We start from the raw sequence: 23,597 nt of genomic DNA on the forward strand, positions 1-23,597 counted from the left end.
TTCTTTGGAGATGTTGTGTTTAGAAGACCTATCAAGGGTAGAGAGAGCTAGATTGAAGTCACCAAGTATAAGTGTATTATTATCTAAGTATTTCTTTACTTTGGTTAATAATTCGTTTAAGTATTTGGCAGCTCCCACATTCGGGGCATATATATTGAGGATTGTTAAGTCCTCTTGTTGGATAGATCCTTTAAGTATGATATAGTGTCCCTCTTCGTCTCTCACTACTGTCTTCGGAGTGAATTTTAGTTTATCTGATATAAGGATGGCTACCCCTGCTTTCTTTTGCGAACCATTTGAATGGTAAATGGTTCTCCAACCTTTTATTTTCAGGTTGTAGGTGTCCTTCTGTCTAAAATGAGTCTCTTGTAGACAGCAAATAGATGGGTCCTGCTTTTTTATCCAGTCTGAAACCCTGCGCCTTTTGATGGGGTCATTAAGCCCGTTCACGTTCAGAGTTACTATTGACAGATATGAGTTTAGTGTCATCATGATATCTATTTAGTCCTTGTTTTTGTGGATTGTTCCACTGAACTTCTTCTTAAAGGGGAATTTTAAGAGTCCCCCTTAAAATTTCTTGCAGAGCTGGTTTGGAGGTCACATATTCTTTCAGTTCCTGCCTGTCTTGGAAGCTCTTTATCTCTCCTTCCATTTTGAATGAGAGCCTTGCTGGATAAAGTATTCTTGGTTGCATGTTCTTCTCATTTAGGACCCTGAATATATCCTGCCAGCCCTTTCTGGCCTGCCAGGTCTCTGTGGAGAGGTCTGCTGTTACCCTAATATTCCTCCCCATGAAAGTCAGGGACTTCTTGTCTCTTGCTGCTTTAAGGATCTTCTCTTTATCTTTGGAATTTGCAAGCTTCACTATTAGATGTCGAGGTGTTGAACGGTTTTTATTGATTTTAGGGGGGGATCTCTCTATTTCCTGGATCTGAATGCCTGTTTCCCTTCCCAGATTGGGAAAGTTTTCAGCTAGGATTTGTTCAAATACATATTCTGGCCCTCTGTCCCTTTCGGCGCCCTCGGGAACCCCAATTAAACGTAGATTTTTCTTCCTTAGAGTGTCATTTATTTCCCTTAATCTGTCTTCATGGTTCTTTAATTGTTTATCTCTTTTTTCCTCAGTTTCCCTCTTTGCCATTAACTTGTCTTCTATGTCACTCACTGGTTCTTCCACCTCGTTAACCCTCGTCGTTAGGACTTCTAGTTTGGATTGCATCTCATTCAGTTGATTTTTAATTTCTGCCTGATTGGATCTAAATTCTGCAGTCATGAAGTCTCGTGAGTCCTTAATGCTTTTTTCTAGAGCCACCAGTAGCTGTATAATAGTGCTTCTGAATTGGCTTTCTGACATTGAATTGTAATCCAGATTTTGTAGCTCTGTGGGAGAGAGGGCTGTTTCTGATTCTTTCTTTTGAGGTGAGGTTTTCCTTCTAGTCATTTTGCTCAGTGCGGAGTGGCCAAAAACAAGTTGTATTGGGAGAATGAGAGAAAGAGAGAGAAGGAAAGAAAAGAGAAAAAGAAAAAAGAAAAAGAAAAGAAAAAGGAAAGAAGAGAAGAAAAAGGGAAAGAAAAAGAAAGAAAGGTGAAAAAAAAGGGGGTGGGGGAAGCAATCAGAAATCAAAAAGAAAAGAAAAAAGAAAAGAAAAAAAAAACACGGGGGAGTATTTCTGTAGAGTTTAAGTCCCTTGACTTCCCCTGGAACTGGTCCGTCCAGCTGGTCTTCTGGGGGAGGGGCCTGTTGCGCTGATTTTCAGGTGTTAGCACTTGGGGGAGCTGCTCTGCCCCTGCCTGCTGCAGGGCTCAGCGGGGGTTGTTTACCCCGTGAGGTCTCAGGAGGAACAGTTGCAGTTGCTATGGCAACTCTGGAAGCCTGGATTCAGCCTCCGCAGGAACTCGGGGCTCTCGGCTCTCCGTCCGCAGGGCCTGGAGGCTCCGGGGCGGGGCCGTTGATCGGGGCAGGAGCGTCCTTGCTGTCCTGGGCCCTCCCGGCCTCTGCCTGTCCCGGGGGAGGCCGGATCCTGGGCTGTGTCCCGGCGCCCTGTGCTCCCGGGCCTGCGTTGTTGGATTCGCGCTCCCGCCCCGCAGCTCCCTCCCTGGAGCCGCTCCCGAGCCCCTCCGAACTGCTCCGCGTGCGTGCTGCAGCCCTTAGGGAGCTCGGCGCACTCTCCTGCGCTCGCAGGTGTCTGTTAGTGTCCCCGGGAGCCCGAGGGCATCCCCGCCCTCCTGGGTCCTGCTCCAACTCCCTGCGAGCCCCTTTCCGCCCGCCCGGGAAGGTTGGTGCAGCTCCTGCTCCTCCGGGACGGGGCTCTCCTGTCCTGGGGACACTCGCCCCGGCCTCAGCCCGGCTCCTCGCGGGGCCCCTCCCCCTCGGAGGCCTTTTGTTTCTTTATTTCTTTTTCCCCGTCTTCCTACCTTGATAGAAGCGCGAACTCCTCTCACTGTAGCATTCCAGCTGGTCTCTCTTTAAATCTCAGGCCGAATTCGTAGATTTTTAGGATGGTTTGAAGGTTATCTAGGTAATTTGTTGGGGACAGGTGATTTGGGGACCCTACTCCTCCGCCATCTTGCCCCTCCTCCTCAGGCATTTAATCTTACGATTATTTGTCTCCAAACAACAGAATATGACTATACCACCTTAAACAAACAAACAAAAAGAAGTTAATTGAAAGAATTCCTCATAGTTCAAAGAAGTACAAAGCTGAACAAATAAATAGGTGCTAGGTTTAGAGCAATGAGGCAGTGTTGAGATCTTCATTTGAGAGAATCATGGAGATATTCTGAGTGCTATCATTGGATGACTCAGTTCCAACAGCCACATGAGTTCCTTCAGTGTTCTTTTAAAGATTATTATTATTTTTTAAAAAAGGAATCCGTTTGGCTTAATATAGGGCCTATGTCCACTCCTTTGTTTAGAAGCAAGAGTCCTATGGTTGGCAGCTTGTCAGAGTTGCCTTCAGAGATACTGACCAGAAAAAAAATAAAAAGATCAGCAATAGAATCTGTCCTTTGGCTCCCAAGGACACTCTTTCCACTATATATACAATTCTGAATATTCCCCTTCTTAATGTAAATGAAGGATTCCTTGAATATAGCTACAGGTACCCTTACATCCTAATGGGTAATATCCTAAAATCATACTTGTCAAGGGGCCACTGTTATTCACATCTATTTTTCTTTTTTTTTCACATCTATTTTTCTTCCAGTTTTGTTATATTATCATCTAAATATTCCATAACTTGTAGATCAAATGGTAAATATAGATACCTCCCTACTCACCATATGTATCATAATAGAAGAAAGAAAGAAAGTGTGAGAAAAAATGACAAAGTATATACGTATCTCATTGCAAGTTTTTTCTTCATTGGCTTTTGGGTCATAGCTTTCATTTGTAGCTGCTTCTACCAATTCTATGTTCTCCTTGCCTTCACCAAATATCTTAGCCAATGAAGAGGTTAAAATGACTTTGATCATACAGTTTCAGGTTCTCATACAGTGGAAGTATTGTATTCCCTGATGATATATTCTTCTCTTTGTTATTAAAATATCTAAATCAACAGTACTCAGAATCACAAGGTCAGGGGGAAAAACTGATATTTAGTCACTGGGTATAATTTTTAAAGACTCAACCACCTGGTGCATGGATTTTTATAATTCGGTTCTTTTTGAATCGTATTATATGTCAATAAGTGGTTCATAGCATAAAATTTCATGAGAGAGGGTAGCTCAATCTCACAATATTTTATTTCCCAAACTAAGCTTTCAAAAGATCATTCTTTGGGGGAACATACAAAAAAATATGAATCTTAAATGATAGCCTCTTTCTTTTTCTTTCTCTTTCTTTCTTTCATTCTTTCTTTTCTCTCTCTCTCTCTCTCTTTCTTTTCTTTCTTTTCTTTATTTCTTCTTTTTTTGCTTGAAATGAACTATCCATTGGTGGCATCATTATGTGAAATACATACAGTTATCTAAGGAGGAAATCGGATGGTGATGCAAGGAGACTCATGTTAAGCAATAAAAATAAATCTAAATCCCAAACAACTTTCTGTTACTGTGAGAATGATTGCTAAATCCTCCACAGTGATATTAGACAATGCAATCAATTAGGATGGTCCTCTTAATGGTTTTCAACTTGTTTGGCATGGCACTTTCATATAGCATAATCGGATTATCTGTATGTTGTGACAATGATTCCCTTAGCTTTGCACCAATTATTCTTGTCTGTTTGCTCTAGTATGCCATACAAATTGTATCATAAACTGTGTACGCCATGATGTGCAATGGGTTATAAAGCTTTCTTCCTTTAATGTATCACATCACAGTGGGGACAGATCCTATACTTAGTAAGTTGGGCAATCAACAGAAGTGAGATCCAGACTAGTCTTGTAGAAATTAAGTTCATGTTTTGATCCCATGCATAGCTTCATTTACTGCCACTGGAATGCTGAGCTGGTTTCACAAGGAGAATAACTGACATTTACAGAAGGAGTTATCTAGCTCATCTGATTAAGAACCTCTTCTGCAAGGAACCTTTTGGTTAGCATTTGTAGGAGATTACAGATATCCTCAGATCCTGGTCATATTCCAAAAAGTCTCTCCTAACCTTTCCTTTGAACTACTTGGTCACCAAAATTCCAATTTCATTTCTTTCATGATTCTGATTACTTGACCAGACAACCAAGGAATTGGTATGTAGATCTTAACCTTGGGCTGTAGCTCCTTCCAGACAAAATAGAAAGTGATGCAGAATGCTTAAATTCAAGCAGCTGTGAACTGTCATTCTTCTTCTTCTTCTTCTTCTTCTTCTTCTTCTTCTTCTTCTTCTTCTTCTTCTTCTTTTCTTTTTTTTCTTTTCTTTTCTTTTCTTTTTTTCTTTTCTTTTCTTTTCTTTTCTTTCTTTTCTTTTCTTTTCTTTTCTTTTCTTTTCTTCTTTTTCTTTTTTTTTTTTAATCACTATCCCTGAATGAAGCCTGTAGCACTTTCATTGTCTGCTTGGGCATGGTTACAGTATATCTTGTAGAAGCATCAATAAGAAAGGCTAGAGGTTTTTATAAAATCTTTAATTAGTAAAGAGGAACTCCCCAGGAACATAGGTATGAATTAAGGAAGAAGAAAAGTGTTAGGAACATAGATATTGGGTCATGTGAGCAGAATGGTCAACAATTTGCACCATCAGGATCTGATCCCATATATGTCATTTTCATTGGTTGATGGAGATCAAGATCTATTGGATATGCCTGCCACAATATCAAAATTAATCAGATAACACTTAATTCAGGAATAAAAGATCAACTTGTATGGTTTGGCATCCCATGATCAGATACTAAGTTTTACCAGATATCAGTAGGAAGCTAGGAGATATTTTCTTAAAAAAGAAAGTTATTTGCTTAGGAATAGTTGGCCTTATTACTATACCATAAAACACACAAAGGCTCTGCTGTGATTCTCATATTAAATACGATCATGTGTTCATGAAAACTAAAATAAAGCAACATGCACTGTATCTTGGCCAAGTGGGAGAATTTTTTATTTTTTTTACCCAGGGCTCCTCAATACTGGCAACTTTTTAAAATAATTTGGAGAATGGATCAGTGATAAATATAACTTCCAAAATCAGAGCAGCTAACTAGATGTTCTTACTCCTTGTTGTTTGGGTATACAAGATATAGCAACTTGTTCTTGACTGTGAAAGAAGTGTGCTGATGTTCTGTAAACCAATGGACTCTTAAAAACTTCCCTGAGGTGGTAAGATCATGTATTTCTATGAGATTTATTTCCCAATCTCTGCCACACATTTGTGTTATGGAGTCGGAGTGACTGTTATTTCCAGCTTTCTAGAATCTGTCAGTAATATGAAGTCAGTATTATAGACTAAAGTGGTGTGCTGTGGGATTGTGTGAGATTTGTTGTATCTTTTTTTTTAAGATTTTATTTATTCATTAGAGAGAGAGAGAGAGGCAGAGACACAGGCAGAGGGAGAAGCAGGCTCCATGCAGGGAGCCCAACGTGGGACTTAATCCTGGGTCTCCAGGATCAGGCCCTGGGCTGAAGCGGTGCTAAACCACTGAGCCACCTGGGCTGCCCAGATTTGTTGTATCCTTGAGGCAGAATGGCAAATGTGAACTGCTGGCTTTGCCAAGTAAAAACAGTCTGCTAGTGGTATTCTTAACAGAATAGAGAAAAAAAAAAGGTAATACATGTATCAAATGAACACTGCATTTTAGGTAAAACAGGCTATGTCAGTTTTATCCAGTAACAGTACCTGGAACAGCAGCTATTGTTATAATCACCACTTTATTACTTGTATAAAAATTCCCCGTAATTCTTTAAAACCCATTTATCTTCTACACTAGCCCAGATTGGAGAGTTAAACGGAGAAGTGACAGGAATCATCACTCTTGAGTGTTTTAGGTCTTTGCATTTTGTTGTCTTCTCTGAGTGGCTCAGTAAGAATACAGTAATTTTTTTTTTAAATTTACCATTATTTTTAAGGAGGCAGTGCTTCAATGGCTCTCACTGGTCTTTTTCTATCATAACAGCTCTTGTACCACAGTCGGGTCTTTCTTTGGGGGTTTGAGTAGCGTGACAACTTATTAGGGTATCCATTTCAATATATCCTTAAGAATGTTGTAAATACGTATAGAATGTGTTTGGGCATCCCACTGGCCCTGCAACCAAATGTGTTCAGATTGGAATTACGTGCGTATTCTTTACTGGAACACCATAAGGACATTCCATGTCTTCACCACTTATTACTGTTGCACAGCAACATGTTCTACTTCTTGTGTCCACCCCATTGATACAGAATACATATGAATGAGATGGAACAAGAAGAAGGAGGAGTTGATCAGATAAAAACAATGGTTTTCCATTGAACAATCTGGAAAGGTGCCAGTGATAATACTGATTATGTACATAATAATTACACATGTATACCATTGTATGCTCTATTATATGTATTATTCCATTTGATCTTCATAATAATCTTATTAAGATTTTTATTACTGCTGTTATTATCACTACTTTTACTGTGAAAATTGAATTGAATACTATAGATTTTCCAGAATTTCAGAATAAATAATTGGTATATGCAGAACTTGAGTCCTATATTTGTGATTAAAAATTAAATGCTTTTCACTCTATCATAAGTTTTAGACTATAGGCTCTATGATTGATTTGAACTTATTTCTTATAAAATCATGGAATGTTAATGAGGGAAGAGGTTTTGGTGACTGGTGGTCTCTAAATGATTTATCTGGTCCAAGGTTTATTGAACATTTATATTTACCCAGATAACAACTTATTAATGAGTAATAATCTGTCAGGAAGTCCAGTATGTGAAATAGATGGAACTGAGTTATTTCATTTGAAAGTCTCAGACCCTGGCTTTACTCTGACCTTGGCTTCCAGGGAAGGGATGCATTCAGGATCACTGGTTGCTCTGTGGAGGAGAGTTTTCAGGAAAATTGGTGTAGTAAGCAGGATCTTAAGGTGGTCCTATGCCCTGTATAATCAATATCCTCCTCCTGAGTATGGGCAGAACCTGTAAATGTGATGGGATACTTAAAGGAAGATTATCCTGAGTGGGCTTGACCCCAGTAGAGAACCTATTAAAATAAGATGAAATATTAGAGAGATGTGCTCCTGCTGGCCTGGAGAAAGTAAGGAGCCATGTTGTGAGCTGCCTGCAGGGGCCCCATGGCAAGAAACTGAAGGAAGCTTCTAGGAGTTGAAGCCTTGGCTGAGGACTGGCAAGAAAACTGGGATCTCTATTATACAGCTGCAAGGAAAGGAAGTATGCCAACAACCCATGAATTTGGAAGAGGATTCCAAAGTTCAGATGAGAACCTCAGCATGGTTGACATCTTGATTTCAGCTTTGTTCAAACCTGAAAAAAAAAAAAAAGTTGAGCCCTACCCAAGTTGAGCCATACCCAAACTCTGACCTACAAGACCAATTCAGTCCTGCCCAGACTCAGATCTATGAGTCTATGAATTTAACAAATGAATGTTGATTTAAACTGCTTAGTTTTGTAGTGATTTGTTACATGGCAAGTAGAATGCTAAGACAGTTTGGCATAGTGTTCATTATTATAACTTCTATGACTGGAAATGTAAATTACAAATCACGTTGACGGTGGTTTGGAGATGTCATATACAGTTATAAGAAAGAGAGCACTTATATTTTAGCAGTATATAATGAAAGCTGCCCCTTCCATAGGATCTCAGACCTACTATTAATAGCCCATCTAAGATGGTTTCATGTGGTTCTATTCAGAATTATAAATGGAAGTTTCTGCTAATAATAATAATGATGATGATGATGATAGAATTATAAAAATAGTAGGTAATAAAACTAGGTGGTGAAAACATTATTATTATATTATACTTATTACGTGATTTGAGAATTCTCCTTTAGGAAGGGACAGCCTCTGTTGGGAAAAAAAAATAAAAAATAAAAACCTGCTTGGGTCAGAAGATGAAATCATACTGGATTTGTATGTGAGCAGAATTTCCCATTTACAAAAAGAATGAATTTGCTTGGGTCACCAGAAAAGGAAGACAAGGAGGACTACTGGGGAGGTTGGGAACACTGAAATGATAGAAGGCTGGGCCACCCTTCCCTGAAAAACTTAAGAAAGTAACTAAACTTATCAAATATTTTTGAAAAAGGATCTTCCTTGGGAGCGAGAGAAAGGAATGAACTTGGTATCCTAGTATGAGATGCAAAGAACATGTTCTACAGGGAATGAGGGGCCACTAACAAGTAGTCCTTGGGAATTCGCTTAAATCCTGGAGAAGACTCTGGACTCCCACAGGTCTCTTAGATATGGGGAGGCAGGACTTGACATCTAGAAACATTCATTTTAAGTTTATCATATTTTAGGCACTATGATAAACACAGCTATAGAACTTTATTTTCTTCTCCTGAAGGTAGATGCTATTTCTGTCTTGATCTTAAAGTCCAAGCGCTTAGTATATATAGTGCCTGATATGTTAGGTGCTTTACAAGTATTTTCTTAAATTTATTTACCAAAAAAAAAAAAATAGTAAAATTTCATTTTACTGAAATTTGTCAGTTCAGTGACAGATTCACTTTTATTCACATAGCTAGAAAAAGGCTAAACTAGTAATGATAATCCCTTTTGTCTGATTTCTAATATATATCACTTGTTAAGTACTACATACTGCCTCTCATCAATTTAAATGATATTATTTTGGATGTTGATTTTCAACTCAAGAGATTTTAATATAAAATCCTGGTCATAAAATCTATAATGAACTTCCTGTACATATCTTTCAGAAAAACTGACATAATTCATTGTAATCAATTTTAACATACTTGGGAGCTTTACTTATAAATGACAAGTATTTGTGATTCCAATAAATAAAACCAGTTCAAGGCTCAGTTCCAGTTAGGTATATGCTCTTTGTGGAAATTTAAACTCTCCAGATAAAGTCAAGGAAAACCGTTGTGTTCATACCTATGCCTCCACTCTTCCCCTGATTATCTACCTGCTTTGTTGAATTGCCTTTCTTTTTATTTTTTAAGTACTTGAAAAGCTTGCTCTGTCAAAGAGCCTTCTGTGGTCCCAAAAACATTAGTATCTATCTATTCTTCCTCCTTTCACTCTTCTCTGAAGATCCTAAAAACACTGTCATTTTTTAAAAGGATTTCATGTATTTGACAGAGAGAGAGAGAGAGAGAGAGAGAGAGAGATGAGCAGGGGGTAGGAGCAAGGGGAGAGAGAGAAGCAGACTCCCGGCTGGGCAGGGAGCCCAATGCAGGGCTCAGTCCCAGGACCCTGGGATCATAACCTGAGCTGAAGAAGACACATAACCCGTTGAGCCACCCAGACGTCCAAAACGCTGTCATTTTAAGAGCCAAAGATCTTCAACAATGATTAAAATGTACTTACACAGATTTTCCGTGCATGTGCCTTATTTTATGTTGCCCTACATTTGTCCACTTGTTCTCTTCCCATCTGGCTTATAGAAATAGATTATGTCATATTTCTGAAATGCTAAATTTGGCACCTTATTATTTTACTGTCCAACATTTATGCACGGTTATTGTGTTTGCAATGTATTTTTCTGTTTTCCATTTCCATTGAAAATTTGTGAAAGTCTTAAAAGGTTAAAGTAAGATTCTGCCAGTAAAATGATACTGTAAATTTCATGCAGTGTCCCAAGAGCACAGCCAAATACTGACGCATCCTTTTATACAGTTCAAACTGGGCAGCATTTCTTTATGAATTTCACTATATACAGCGCGTTACCGTGCTTTATGGATTTTCACAATCTTTTTAACTTACTTGTGTTTTTTTGGTTAGTTTCCATACCTACTAAGAAGAACATTTCCTTTTTATTTTTTATTAAGTTCTAAAATTTCAATTCCATTGTAGTTAACATACAATGTTATGTTAGTTTCAGGTGTACAATATAGTGATTCAGCAGTTCTCTACATGACTCCGTGCTCATCACAAGTGCACTCCTTAATCTCTATTTCACCCATCCCTGCGCCCACCTCCCTTCCGTTGACCATCAGTTTGTTTTCTGTAGTTATGAGTTTGTTTCTTGGTTTCTCTCTCTGTCTCTCTCTCTCTGTCTCTCTCTCCCCCTTTTTGTTTGGTTTGTTTCTTAAATTCCACATATGAGTGAAATCATACAATATTTGTCTTTCTCTAACTGACTGACTTCACTTAGCATTATGCCTTCTCGCTCTATCTATGTTGCAAATGGCTGATTTCATTCTTTTCTTTATGGATGATTAATATTCTGTTGTATGCATGTATATATACATACGACAGAATATATGTCATACATACGACAGAAAAAATATATATAGCAAAATTCTTTATCCATTTATCTGCCGATGGACACTTAGGATGTTTCCATAATTTGGTCACGGTAAATAATGCTGCAATAAACATAGGGATGCATGTGTTCTTTTGAATTCATGTTTTTTTATTTTGGGTGTAAATGTCCCATAGTATGATTACTAGATCATAGGGTAGTTCTGTTTTTAACTTTTACACAAGAAGCAACTTATAAAAATCTTGCCCATATTAAAAGACTGATGTTTCTGACTAAATTCCTTCATAGATTTCCACAGAATTTAAATGGATTATTATTATCCATTTTGATTCCATTTGTGGAAGAGAATTTTTCTAGAAAACACTTCCTGGGATGAGATCCTTTATGATCGTAAACATGCATTCTTCCCTCCTCATTACTCAGATTATGTATAAAGAGCCAGCTCTCTTTGAAGTGGTTTATTCAGGGATAAATATTTGAAGAGATTCAGAGCAATTATTCATTCTTATTTCTAGCTTTTTGTTGTGAGTTAGTGAATCACAGATTTTGAGTTCAGAAATTTGAACTGAGATAATGGAGAAAATGCCCTTTCTCTGAGTACAAGTAGAGACCACATTGACTTAGCTTCAGAGTAGAAATTCCTTATTTTGTCCAATGCTTGGCAACATCAAAGGCCACTCAAAATGTCAAGGCTGTAGACCTAACTTGCTCAAGGTGACAGAGCTGCTGGCAATGGAGTCATGTCACACTGGATGGCAATTTGGAATACTTGTAGCATCTGTGGAGGAAAGTTTATGTAGATTTGGAAATTGCTGGAACAGAGAGGCAGACATAGACCAGTCATGCTCTGTGACTGCTGTGTCCTTTCTCCTTTAGGCCTTTCTAAATTGACTTTTCTGAGTAGGTTTTAGCAATACCCAAGTGAAGTTATTCTGCAATAACATATAACCCTGAATCCCTTTTTCCCCTTTGATGTTTCTCCTTACTCCATTATACTTTCCCAGTCTCCTGGGACTTCTTAGATGATAGAAGATAAAGATGCAGAGGCAGAACCCATTTGCAACAAAATGATCTAGAAAGGTGTGTTCAAGGAGCTAGCAACCATCCCCTCCCCTCTCCTTTCTGAGGGTGCTATTCAAAGCATTTAACTGCCAGTGTGGCATGGACACACACCGTTCAGAACAGGCACTGGCCCAAGTGCTGAGGCAGGGTGGTGGCAGTACCTTGCTATGACAGGCATTTCCCTTTAAGATGCCTTTGTGGTCTGCAGCGCTCAGGGGATGGCTTGGACAGCAGTTATCTGCAGTACGGAAGTATTTTAATATTTTAATATCTGGTAAAACAGTGTTAAGAGTATTGGCTACATAACCTCCTAGTCTTCCTCTCTCTTTTTCAATATATGAATTCCTGTTTATGGCACTTAAATGAATGCCACCTATGGAAGAATTTCTAGGTATTTGATCATTACTCCCTTAAGCTCACATGGTATCATTTTAATTTATTTTTTATTTATTTTTTTATTTATGATATTCACAGAGAGAGAGAGAGAGGCAGAGACACAGGCAGAGGGAGAAGCAGGCTCCAAGCACCGGGAGCCCGACATGGGATTCGATCCCGGGTCTCCAGGATCGCGCCCTGGGCCAAAGGCAGGCGCCAAACCGCTGCGCCACCCAGGGATCCCACATGGTATCATTTTATTAATCAAACGTAGGCATTCAGTCATTCAAAGATACTGTCCTTATATCGTAGCGAGATAGAATAAAAATATAAAGCACTGTAAATCCTTAGAGGACATACTGGTTTTATTAAAAAAAACTCTGTGAGGTGGGCCTTGGAGTCAGTAATATCCTCATTATGCAAATAAGGAAACTTATCCTTAGAGCAAAGGTTCTCAAAATCAGAAATATCAGCCTCACCTAAAACAGGTCAGAAATGTACTTTTTAGGCTCCAGCCTGGACCAAGTGAGCCAGAAACGGTGGATGTGGGACTAGGCAGCCTGTGTTCTCATAAGCCCCCCAGGTGATTCTAATGCGTTGTCATATTTGAGACTCACTGTCAAGAGGTTCAGTGACTCAGGCCTTTAGAGACGTTAAATCGGGACTCAAGTCCAGCACCCTGTCCACCTGACCTCTCTGCCTTCACGGTGACAGGTACTTAACAAATGTCCAGGCTGATTTGGAATAATTGCGTGCAGCCTCTGTTGGGATTCATGCTAAGTACCCTCTTGATAATATCTGAATTGCAGGAGCTGTCCAACTTAAACATAGAGCAGAGATGAGTGAAAAAAGAACTGCTGTGTCATTCTACTTCTCTGGGTGAATATCTTTTCCCCCCTGCATATGACGTTGTGAATGAAATTGCCCTAACTTCAAATGCTTATTCTTTTGTGACTTACTCATATATGACAGTATAGAGACAGTATATATAACCTGTTACATATACTGGGGCATATGTATTTTTTTAAAACTTGGAAACTCTGATCTTATCTAAGGGCCGTCTTTTGAGGTCTGTCTTTTTAAAACAAACAAACAAACAAACAAATGTATTTATCTATTTTTAATTTTGGGGGTAGAGTTGACGCACGATGTTGTGTACCTTAGTATCAGGTACACAACATCGTGATTTGGCAAGTTTATACGTCATGTCCACCTTATACTTGCGTCTCCTGTTTCTCTTGCTGCCCTATCTCTGATGTATGGTATTTTGACCCTGTCTTCTTCTCCAGGCTTTGCGACTTTCCCCTTGTATTTTCCCTTATAGAATTTCATGCCACATAATGTCCTGATCTCTGGGTCCTTTTTCAGTTTCTTTTTTGGAGGTATAGAGAGGCTCTTGGCAACGCTGAAGATAAGAGTGATTAGCTTTCTCGTTTGCAGTGATAATCCTTGCACTGGAATATATCTTAAATTAGTTCTCTCTTTTCAAATGTCAGAGTTATCCCCTTATCTTTGGTTAATCATTTAATAATTTCCCAAAACAAAGTTCCCCCCTTTCATGGGCACAGATCCACATCTGCCATGCAAGTTCCTGCTTGGTATGGCTCCCTTCCTAATTATCACTGTATAGATCTTGGCTGAATGTCATTTTCTTGGAAGCCCTTCCTGACCCTGCAGCCTGGGTCAGGCCAACTATCATGTGCCCTGGGAATACCCTTGTCCAGGTATTTTCTCTCCCTAGCACTCATTACAGTCTGCGATCATGTATCTGTGCATTTTCTTGTTTCAGCTCTGTCTTTTCCATCAAAGCTCTCCAAGGGCCAAGAGTCTGTTTTACTCATCGTTTTCTTTTTAGCACCTGGCAGAATGCCGGACACGTAGTAGGCCCTCAAATAAATATTGGTCACATGAGATGGACTGAATCCTCAGAAGTGCGTCAGCTGCTTGGGGGCAATTCCTATGGTAAAAGCAAGCTTGCTGGGCCTTTTTGCTAATTCACGGGGATAAAACAAGAGTATTTAGTCAAGGTTGCCGGAGGTGGATTTGTGGGGCAGGCAGAGACTGAAGAGTGAGATAATGCTAGAAATGAAAGAAATGGGGAGAATTGATAGTAAAATAGATAGCCTGGAAGGTCTAGATAAGGAACTGTTAGTGGGAGGAAACATTTCAGAGCTACTGGCTCAGAACTGCCCTATAAACAAGGATCTCCTTTCATGTAGTAATGTGTGAGGTGTGGGAAGCGTTTAAGACATTCATGTAGAACTAGAACAATAACGCTCAGGTAGTAGCTCTCGGGGTTTCTAGAAGCATCTATTCTCACTTAAAACTAGTAATTGCTTGGATCAAGGGCAAGAGATCTTAAATAATTATAATCACTAGAACTAAAGGTGTTGTTTAGGGTATTTCTCTGCTAGTCATTTCTATTGTCATTTTTTTTTTGATGTCATAGTAACAGTTTTCGGTTTAAAAATAAATTCCTTTCGCAGCATTTTAAACCAAGCAACTATGCAAAAATATAATCAGTCACCTCATTCTCTTGAAATATATAACTGAAATGGCAATAAATAATCCACCGATGTGAACAGGATGGAAGAAACAGAAGTGGAAGAAAATTTAGTGTAAGGAAAAAATATAAAAATCTATTTATGGAAGTGTTTATTTTCATATTGCCTAGTTAATAATTAGTGACATCTTTTGCTCTTTTCTATTTATAAGTTTCTTCTTCCTTTTGCCACATAAAATTATCCAATTTTTAAATAATTCATATGTGTAATAATTCTAGTACAGTCCTGAAGGAGATAATCTCTTGTGACTGGTTTTCTTTGCCTTCTGGGTTAGCTGCTTAATGCTAAAAACAACTTTTGGTTTGGATGATTCAAAGCATAGCAGGAAAATAATAATAGGGAATTCTATACCAAAAAAAAAAAAAAGAAAGAAAGAAAGAAAGAAAGAAAGAAAGAAAGAAAGAAAGAAAGAAAGAAAGAGGGAGAGAGAGAGAACTATTTCCAAACATGCAATGGACCAAAAGGTTAATTAAATAAATATTTAATTAAATAAATACATGTTTTTAATTTTGTCAAAATGAAAAAAAATACAGAATAACTTACAAAGTATGCACTTCATATATATATTATATATATAATATGTATATATTGCCAATATAGCCATAGGCTATGAAAACTTTTGTTTTTTTAGATTATTTTTACCACATTTTGTCTGGGGAAAAGAAGAAATAGGCACTATGCATATTCTATAATGTTCTTCATTAAGTTGTGGAATCATTACTCTTTTCATGGAGGTATTACAATTTATATTTGATTAATGGCATTGTCAGCACCTCAACTTCTCACACTACTATTTTGACTTCAAACACCATAACTTAGTTTTGCTTGATTTTGAACTTTTAATAAACAAAAGTATATGGTATGTGGTTTTTTGCATCTAATTTCTTTTTCTCAAAAATTTTTTGAAATTCACCATATGTATGTAGCTATACTTCATCACTGTATAATTTTCCATTGCATGGGCATGCCACAATCTTTATCCATCTTATTGTTAATGGACTGAGTTGTTTCCATTTTTGACTATTGTAAATAGGGCTGTTACAAACATCTTGTGCATAGTTTTGGTGCACATACACATATATTTCCAATGGGTATATATGTAGGAGTGAAGTTTCTGTGTCATATATTCAACTTTAGTAGATAGTTCCAGTTTTCAGAGTGGCTTTATCAGTATATGTTATTAAGAGAAAGTATTTAAGAAATCTACTTGTTCCACACCCTCATCAACACTTTGTATTGCTGTTGTTTCTGTTATTGTTATTATTCTTATTATTTTAATTTTAGACATTCCGGAGGTGTGTGGTGATATCTCATTCTGTTTATTAACATTTCCTTGGTGACAGTTGAGGCCAAGCATCTTATCATATGTATATTGATCATTTAAATATCCTCTTTGGTTAATTGCCTAAGTGTTTTATCCATTTTTCTATTAGAGTGTGTTCTTTTGTTATTGATTTGTAGAATAGGAGTTCTTTATGCACATATGTGTGTGTGTGTGTATATATATATATATATATATATATATATATATATATATATATGGAAACAAGTATCTTTTTCTCACATTTTGGCTCCTTACTTTCTTGGAGTTTTTTGATGAACAGGTCTTAAAATCAAATGTAGATAAATTTTCCTATAGTTAACATGGAGTCTTACGTATAGTTTTATGTTTTTATATGAAACACCATTTTACATATATTACATGTAGTTAACATAGGGTTTTCAGGGTCTCTTAAAGAATTTTTGTCTCTTAAAGTCCTGAAGTTGGTCTCTGTTTTCATTTAAATGCTCTCCTGTTTTTTCTTTCATATTTCGATTTGAAACCATCTACTTTTGTTCTTTGTGCTTTTTTTATGAGGTGTAGTTCAAGATTCCTTTTTGTCCCCATATGGATGTCCAGTTGACCTAGCAACATTTACAGAAATGACATTTCATGGTAGTGTTGTCTTGTATTTTGGGTGATCACAGGTCGGTGGGTCTGTTCTGGATTCTCTTCTCTTCCGTTGGCCTCTTTGTCAGTCTTTGCTTCAGTGTTCTGCTGTTTTAACTGGTTTAACTTTCCAAAAGATTTTTATATGTGATGGTGTAAGTTTTTCAAATCTGTGCTACTTCTTAAAGATTACCATGGCTGGTTTTGACCCTTTGTATTGCCCTGTAACTTTAAAATTTTTCCTAGCTTTCACACACAAAAAAAACCATATTGATATTTTTATTGGGATTGTGCTTAATTTAAAAATTAATTTGGGGAGAATTAACATCTTTATAATAATGAATCCTCGAAGCTATGAACACAGTTAATCGTTGTACTTATTTAGGTCTTCTTATTTTCTCCCAATACCATTTTATTCTTTTCAGTATAGAAGTATTGCATATCTGTTGTTAGATATATTCCTGGTCATCTGATATTTTTTGATACCATTGTGAATTCCATCTTAAAAAAATTTGGTGTGTTTCTTGCATGTAGAAAAATGATTTTTATATTGACTTTACATTCATCTTTCTTGCTAAATTCAGTTATTAATTTTCATAGTTTGCCCATAGAATCCTTTCAGTTTCAGGATAGGTTTTACTGACATATTCAATTTTCTTTTAGATATAGTACAATTCACATTTTCTGTTTCTTTGTGTATCATTTTTAATAACATGTATTGTTCGAGGTATTTGTTTATTTCTTATAAAGTTTATTGGCAATTAAATTTTGATCTCATCTTATTCTTATAGATTTTTAAGGGATCTATAATGGGATTCTGTTTTTCATTTCTTATATTTGGGATTTGTATCTTGTCTCTCTCTGATAGATCTTTGTAGAAGTCTAATACATCATTCTTTCCACAGATTTAATTTTTGGCTGTGTTGATTTTTTTTCCTATTGTGTGTTTGTTTCTATTTTTTTCTGCTTTTCTGTTACTTTATCTAGTTTAATGACTTGATTTGTTTTTCCTATTCTAACTTCTTGAGATGAATATTTAGAAAGTTGATATTTACTCTTTTTTCACACTCCAATTTAGGCATTCAAGCTTATAAATTTTCCCTGTAAGTAGAGCTTTATGTGCATCCCACAAATTCTAATATGCTGTAATTTAGTTCGAAATATTTTCTAGGTTTCCATTGTGATGTCTTCTTCACAGCATGGTTTATGATTTATATTGTTTACTTTCCGTGTTTGGAGATTTCTAGTTGTCATTTTGCTTTTGATTTCTTGCTTAATTCCATTGTAGTGGGATGTCACTGAATGATTTCAGTTCTCTGGAATCTGTTCAGACTTACTTTAAGGCCCAGCATAAAATGTTAAGGTTCAGCAATAGACAAAAGTTCCTTGATCACTTGAAAAGAATGTGAGTTCTGTCACTGTTGGATATAGTGCTGTTTGTTTCAGTTTTGTTAATTGTGTTATTCATGTCATCTAGAAACGTACTGTTTTTGTAGATCTGTTCTTCAGTTAGTGTTAGTTGTGTTAAAATTACCAACTAAATTGGTTCTGTCAAATTTTTTTTTAAGATTTTATTTATTTATTCATGAAAGACACACACACACACACAGAGAGACAGAAACACAGGCAGAGAGAGAAGCAGGCTCCATGCAGGGAGACTGACATGGGACTCGATCCCAGGTCTCCAGGATCACGCCCTGGGCTGAAGGCAGTGCTAAACCGCTGAGCCACCCAGGCTGCCCGGTTCTGTCAATTTTTGCTTTAAGTGTTATTAAGCTATATAATCAGTTGCATGTACATTTAAAATCATTATGTATTTTTTAATTGCTAGTTCTTCCTAATGGATTGAATTTTTAAAATCTTGTGATTTTATTTTTTATTAAGCTCCTTGCTTTAAAGTCTAGCTTATCTGATACTAGTAGAGCTACATCTTTACTTTCTTCAGTGTTTTCTTGGTGCACCTTATCCATCCTTTCATTTTTAACCTTTCTTAGTACTTAAGGTATGCCTCTTGTAAGCCCCATGTTGCTGCTTTGCGGGGCTGGCAGAGGGAGAGGGAGAGAATCTTAATGTGGGGCTCAGTCTCACAACCCTGAGATCATGGCCTGAGCCAAAATCAAGAGTCAGATGCTTAACTAACTGAGCCATCCAGGTGTCTCATACTGCCACTTTTTAAATTTTGTTTTTCTCATGTAATATGACAGTCTTTGTTTTTCAATTAAAATGCATATTCAGTTTCCACTTAATGTAATTGTATTAGCTTCTTAGGGCTTCCATAAAAAGTACTACAAACTGGAGGTCTAAAAACACAGAGATTTATTCTTATGCAATCTATAGGCTAGCTGTCAGTAGGATTGGTTCCTTCTGGGGGTTCCAAAGGAGAATCCATTCCATTCCTCTCTCTCAGCTTCTGGTATTGCTGAGAATAACTTTATTTTTCCCTACTCTTGAAGGTTATTTTAATGGAATATGTCTTTTTTAGTGCTTTAAAAATAGGTTTCTACTGCCTTTTGACTGTCATCATCTCTATTGGGAAGTCAAGTTGCCAGTCATATTGTTGTTTCCTTGAAAGTGATATTTCTTTTTCTTTATGATTGATTCTACAATTTTCCTTTTGTCTTTGGATTTTATTTCCTTGGTCTGGTTTTCTTTCTATTTATCTCCCTCCATGTTTCCCAAATTTGTAACTTGATGCCATTCATCACTTTTGGAAATTCTAACCTATTTGTTTTTCCCTGCTGAGATTCACAATATATGTATGTTATACATTTAAATGCAAAGACAGTTTACTAACAGGAACTCTAAGGAGCATAACCTGGGAAATCTGAGTATACTCCTCATTCAGAGCACAAACTACCTGAAACATGGACTTAATTTTATTATACCCCTGGCAACGTGGGTTAAAATTAAAAATTTCACATCATCCACATTAGTAGCATCCTCTATCCTAACCCAAGAGTAAATGTCAAAATAGTGGAAAGCTGTAATCTTGCTAAGGAAGAAGTTTGGTGACATTAATCTGACTAAAGAATGCTAGTACTCAACATAGCATTTATACACTACAAGTAGTGAGAAAATAATGATTAAATGAAAGAGTAGAGAGCCAAGAAATACAGGCCATTTTGTCATGTTGTTTTGTTAATGCCTCCTGTCCCATTTACGGATCTCTTGGATATAGTGCCCTTGAAGATCTGAAAGTAAAAACATGTATTTAAACCTAAATAGGAGTGCTCATCTTGCTTTGTGACTTGAAAGTTTATAAGCATAATGAAAGACAGAGAAAATTCCTAAACCCAGGTTCCCATGTTGGTACTATTACTGTTGAGGTGGAAAGATAGAACTTACGATACTCACTTTAGAGAATTTGCTTTACATGTCTTCAGACCATAAAATTCATGAGTATTTATTGCCAAAATAGCTTTCACTTTTTCACACCTGAATCTGTTATCTATTACATTGAATTTGTTTTTCCTTACACATCAATTTGAAAGATAAAACCAATATTTAGCATATTAATTTTTTGTTCATTAGTTATTGATTCAGTTTTTGATGTGCTTCTTTTTTTTTAAAGAGTTTATTTTTATTTTTTTTTATTTTTATTTATTTATGATAGTCACACAGAGAGAGAGAGAGGCAGAGACACAGGCAGAGGGAGAAGCAGGCTCCATGCACCAGGAGCCTGATGTGGGATTCAATCCCGGGTCTCCAGGATCGCGCCCTGGGCCAAAGGCAGGCGCCAAACCGCTGCGCCACCCAGGGATCCCTGATGTGCTTCTTTATATAAATGTTTTTTGAGTACCTTCTATGTTCTAGAAACTTTGAATTAGAAAATGAAGGACTTCCTCTTCAAGAAACTTTCTTGTCACACCCCAGAATTGATGATAAATATATACTAGTCTATGATACCATGACGTTTACAGCATCTCTTTAGATGGGGTGCCCTTGTACAGTACACAGCCTGCAAGACTGTGTGCAGTAATCCTGATGTTTACTTGCCTTCAGACAGTTTCCAGTGCAGCCAAATAGAATAGTCACAAATAATACTATAACATAGCTCTGTTACACATGTAAGACTCATTGGGAGGCATGAATGACATTGTGATGTGGGAAAGGTTTCTAAAAAGAGTTTGTCAGGTATAAGTAAAATATTTACCAGCAATGCAAGGAAGTTGGAATTTGAGCGGGTTTCCAGCCATGCTAAAATGTTTCTCATTTCTCTACCCAATAACCTGCTGTCCTTATGACCACACAGTTAGGCGTATCTTTATGCAATCATGAGATCATATCTAGTAGATATTAGCCTCTGAGACAATTTTGTTCATATGTGGCAGAAGACAGTATTGTCCTTAATTTTTATTGCTCCCACAAGTCTAAAATTCCTCAATCATCATTTACTGAATGCCTTATATTTATGTGCCAGGCCTTATATTGTATAGGTGTGGGGAATGCAAGTTTACAGAATTAGTAGGGGAGACAAAACAAATAGAAACTTAAGTACATGTAGAAAGAGCAAGGTAGATGTATTTATAAAGTGCTATTGTGGGGTGCTTGGAGGGCCCAGTCGGTTAGACATCTGCCTTTGGCTCAGGTCATGACCCAGGTCCTGGGATTGAGCCCCACATCACATCTGCATTGGCCTCTCTGCTCAGCGGGGAGCCTGCTTCTCCATCTCCCTCTCCCTCTCCCTCTCCCTGCCACTCCCCTTGCTTGTGCTCTCTCTCGCTCTCTCTCTCTCTCTGTGTGTCAAATAAATAAATAAATAAAATCTTTTAAAAAAAAGCTACTGTAGTTTTTGTTGTTGTTTTTATTTTTTATATAAATTTATTTTTGTTTTGGTGTTCAATTTGCCAACATATAGAATAACACCCAGTGCTCATTCCGTCAAGTGTCCACCTCAGTGCCCGTCACCCAGTCACCCCCACCCCCCGCCCTCCTCCCCTTCCACCACCCCTAGTTCGTTTCCCAGAGTTAGGAGTCTTCATGTTCTGTCTCCCTGATATTTCCCACTCATTTTTCCTCCTTTCCCCTTTATTCCCTTTCACTATTTTTTTATATTCCCCAAATGAGTAACATTTTATGGTCTCATTCATTTGGGGAATATACAAAATAGTGAAAGGGAATAAAGTTGTTGTTTTTAAAAAGCTTCTTGGCAGCCCCAGTGGCCCAGCGGTTTAGCGCTGCCTTCAGCCCAGGGCATGATCCTGGAGAACCCAGTATGGAGTCCCATGTCAGGCTCCCTGCATGGAGCCTGCTTCTCCCTCCTCCCTCTGCCTATGTCTCTGCCTCTGTGTCTGTGTGTGTGTGTGTGTGTGTGTGTGTGTGTGTGTCCCATGAATAAATAAAATCTTTTTTTTTTAAATAAAAGCTTCTTAGAGGTAGTATATAGTCTTATACACATATTAAATAAGGTTGTTGAGAATTTGCACATAAGTCTGCCTTTTTTGTCCACTTATTTTCTTCTGGGTAGCATACTAATTTTTTTCTAGTTATAATAATACTCAAAATCCGGGGGGGGGACAATTTAAGGGGCTGCTGGCTAGCTCAGTCCACAGAGCTGGGACTTTGAATTTCCGAGTTGTTGAGTTTAAGCCCCATGTTGGGCATAGAGCCTACTTAAAATTTAGAAAATAAAAGCAATTAAAAAAGAAATAAACAATTTAAGAAAGACATTCTTTTTTACTGTTTCATAGCTTTATATTTTCTCTTGTAGAAGTAAAAAAAATCTTCATACATTATATACATTTCTCTCTGATTTGTATTATCGACAGCCTGAATGAATAAGTTCACCTATGAAAAGAAATTCTTTTCTACTATATATCCTTTCTTTCACACTTTTTCTTATATGTGTGCATGAAGGTATGGATCTGTGTTTTGAATTTGCCTTCTTCATGTTTATTGATTCCTTATATTTATTCATACATCACTGTGCTTGATGATTGCTATGTTCCTTGACCTTTCATGTCCTTGCTCATGTTTTATTATGATGGGTAAATCTTTGTAAAATAATGGTCTTGAAAATATTAAAGCATAGCCACCATTTTAATGTAATATGTTCCAGATTTTTTGAGAAGTTTTATATTCCGTATATTGTTGTTGCTATTGTTTGACCTGCACAAGTTCAAACTGAATCGCTCGGAAAAGTAGGATAGCACAGTAAGAGGATGGATTCTGGAGCACCAGCGTTTCTCCCTAATTCTGTTATTCTAGGCAACTCGCTGTATCTGTGGGTCATTTTACTCATCTCTAAAATGGAGACAGTAATGTTTCATAAGGTTCCTGTGAAGATTATTTAATATATTAAAACTGTTACAATGGTGCCTAGATTATACAGTATTAGTTTTGTGGTTAATGAGATGTATATTAAATAAGGAAGAATAAAATTGCAATTTTGAAGAAAATTCTTTTATCGCATATGCTTGTTTTATACCACAGAGGGAAAATAGAGATGTTTGTTAGTATTTATATTTAAAATATATTTTTGAAAGAATATTTCAATTATATTAGTATAAAAACAACAGAAGAAAATACCTTAGGTATGATAGTCTAGGAGGTGCCAATAAGCAAATGTAAATATTTTACATTCTTTTATTTTGGAGTGTGTGTGTGTGTGTGTGTGTGTGTGTGTGTGTGTGTGTATTTCATAATACAGAAAACCACTGGTATTCTTCTTTGGTAATACATGTTCATTTGGGTAAAGCTAAATTTCAACAAAAACATTACTCAGTCTCCCTTTACTTACATGAAGCAAGTCAAGCAGGTAATTGTATTTGTACAAAATTTTTGCTGTGTCAGGCAGTCAAAAATTAGGGGAAAAAAGTCTCTAACAAGAAGTTTCCTTTTGATATTTGT

At 37.1% G+C, this 23,597-nt stretch overlaps 1 protein-coding gene across 3 annotated transcripts in view; it reads left to right on the forward strand.

Annotated features, from left to right (window-relative positions):
• Window positions 1–23,597, forward strand: part of ADAMTS3 (ADAM metallopeptidase with thrombospondin type 1 motif 3) — a 266,537-nt gene that overhangs the window by 157,862 nt on the left and 85,078 nt on the right. The gene's annotated exons all lie outside the window — the stretch shown is intronic.

Source organism: Nyctereutes procyonoides, unplaced genomic scaffold (assembly GCF_905146905.1).
Source record: "Nyctereutes procyonoides isolate TBG_1078 unplaced genomic scaffold, NYPRO_anot_genome, whole genome shotgun sequence".
In the NCBI taxonomy this organism is placed as follows: domain Eukaryota; kingdom Metazoa; phylum Chordata; class Mammalia; order Carnivora; family Canidae; genus Nyctereutes; species Nyctereutes procyonoides.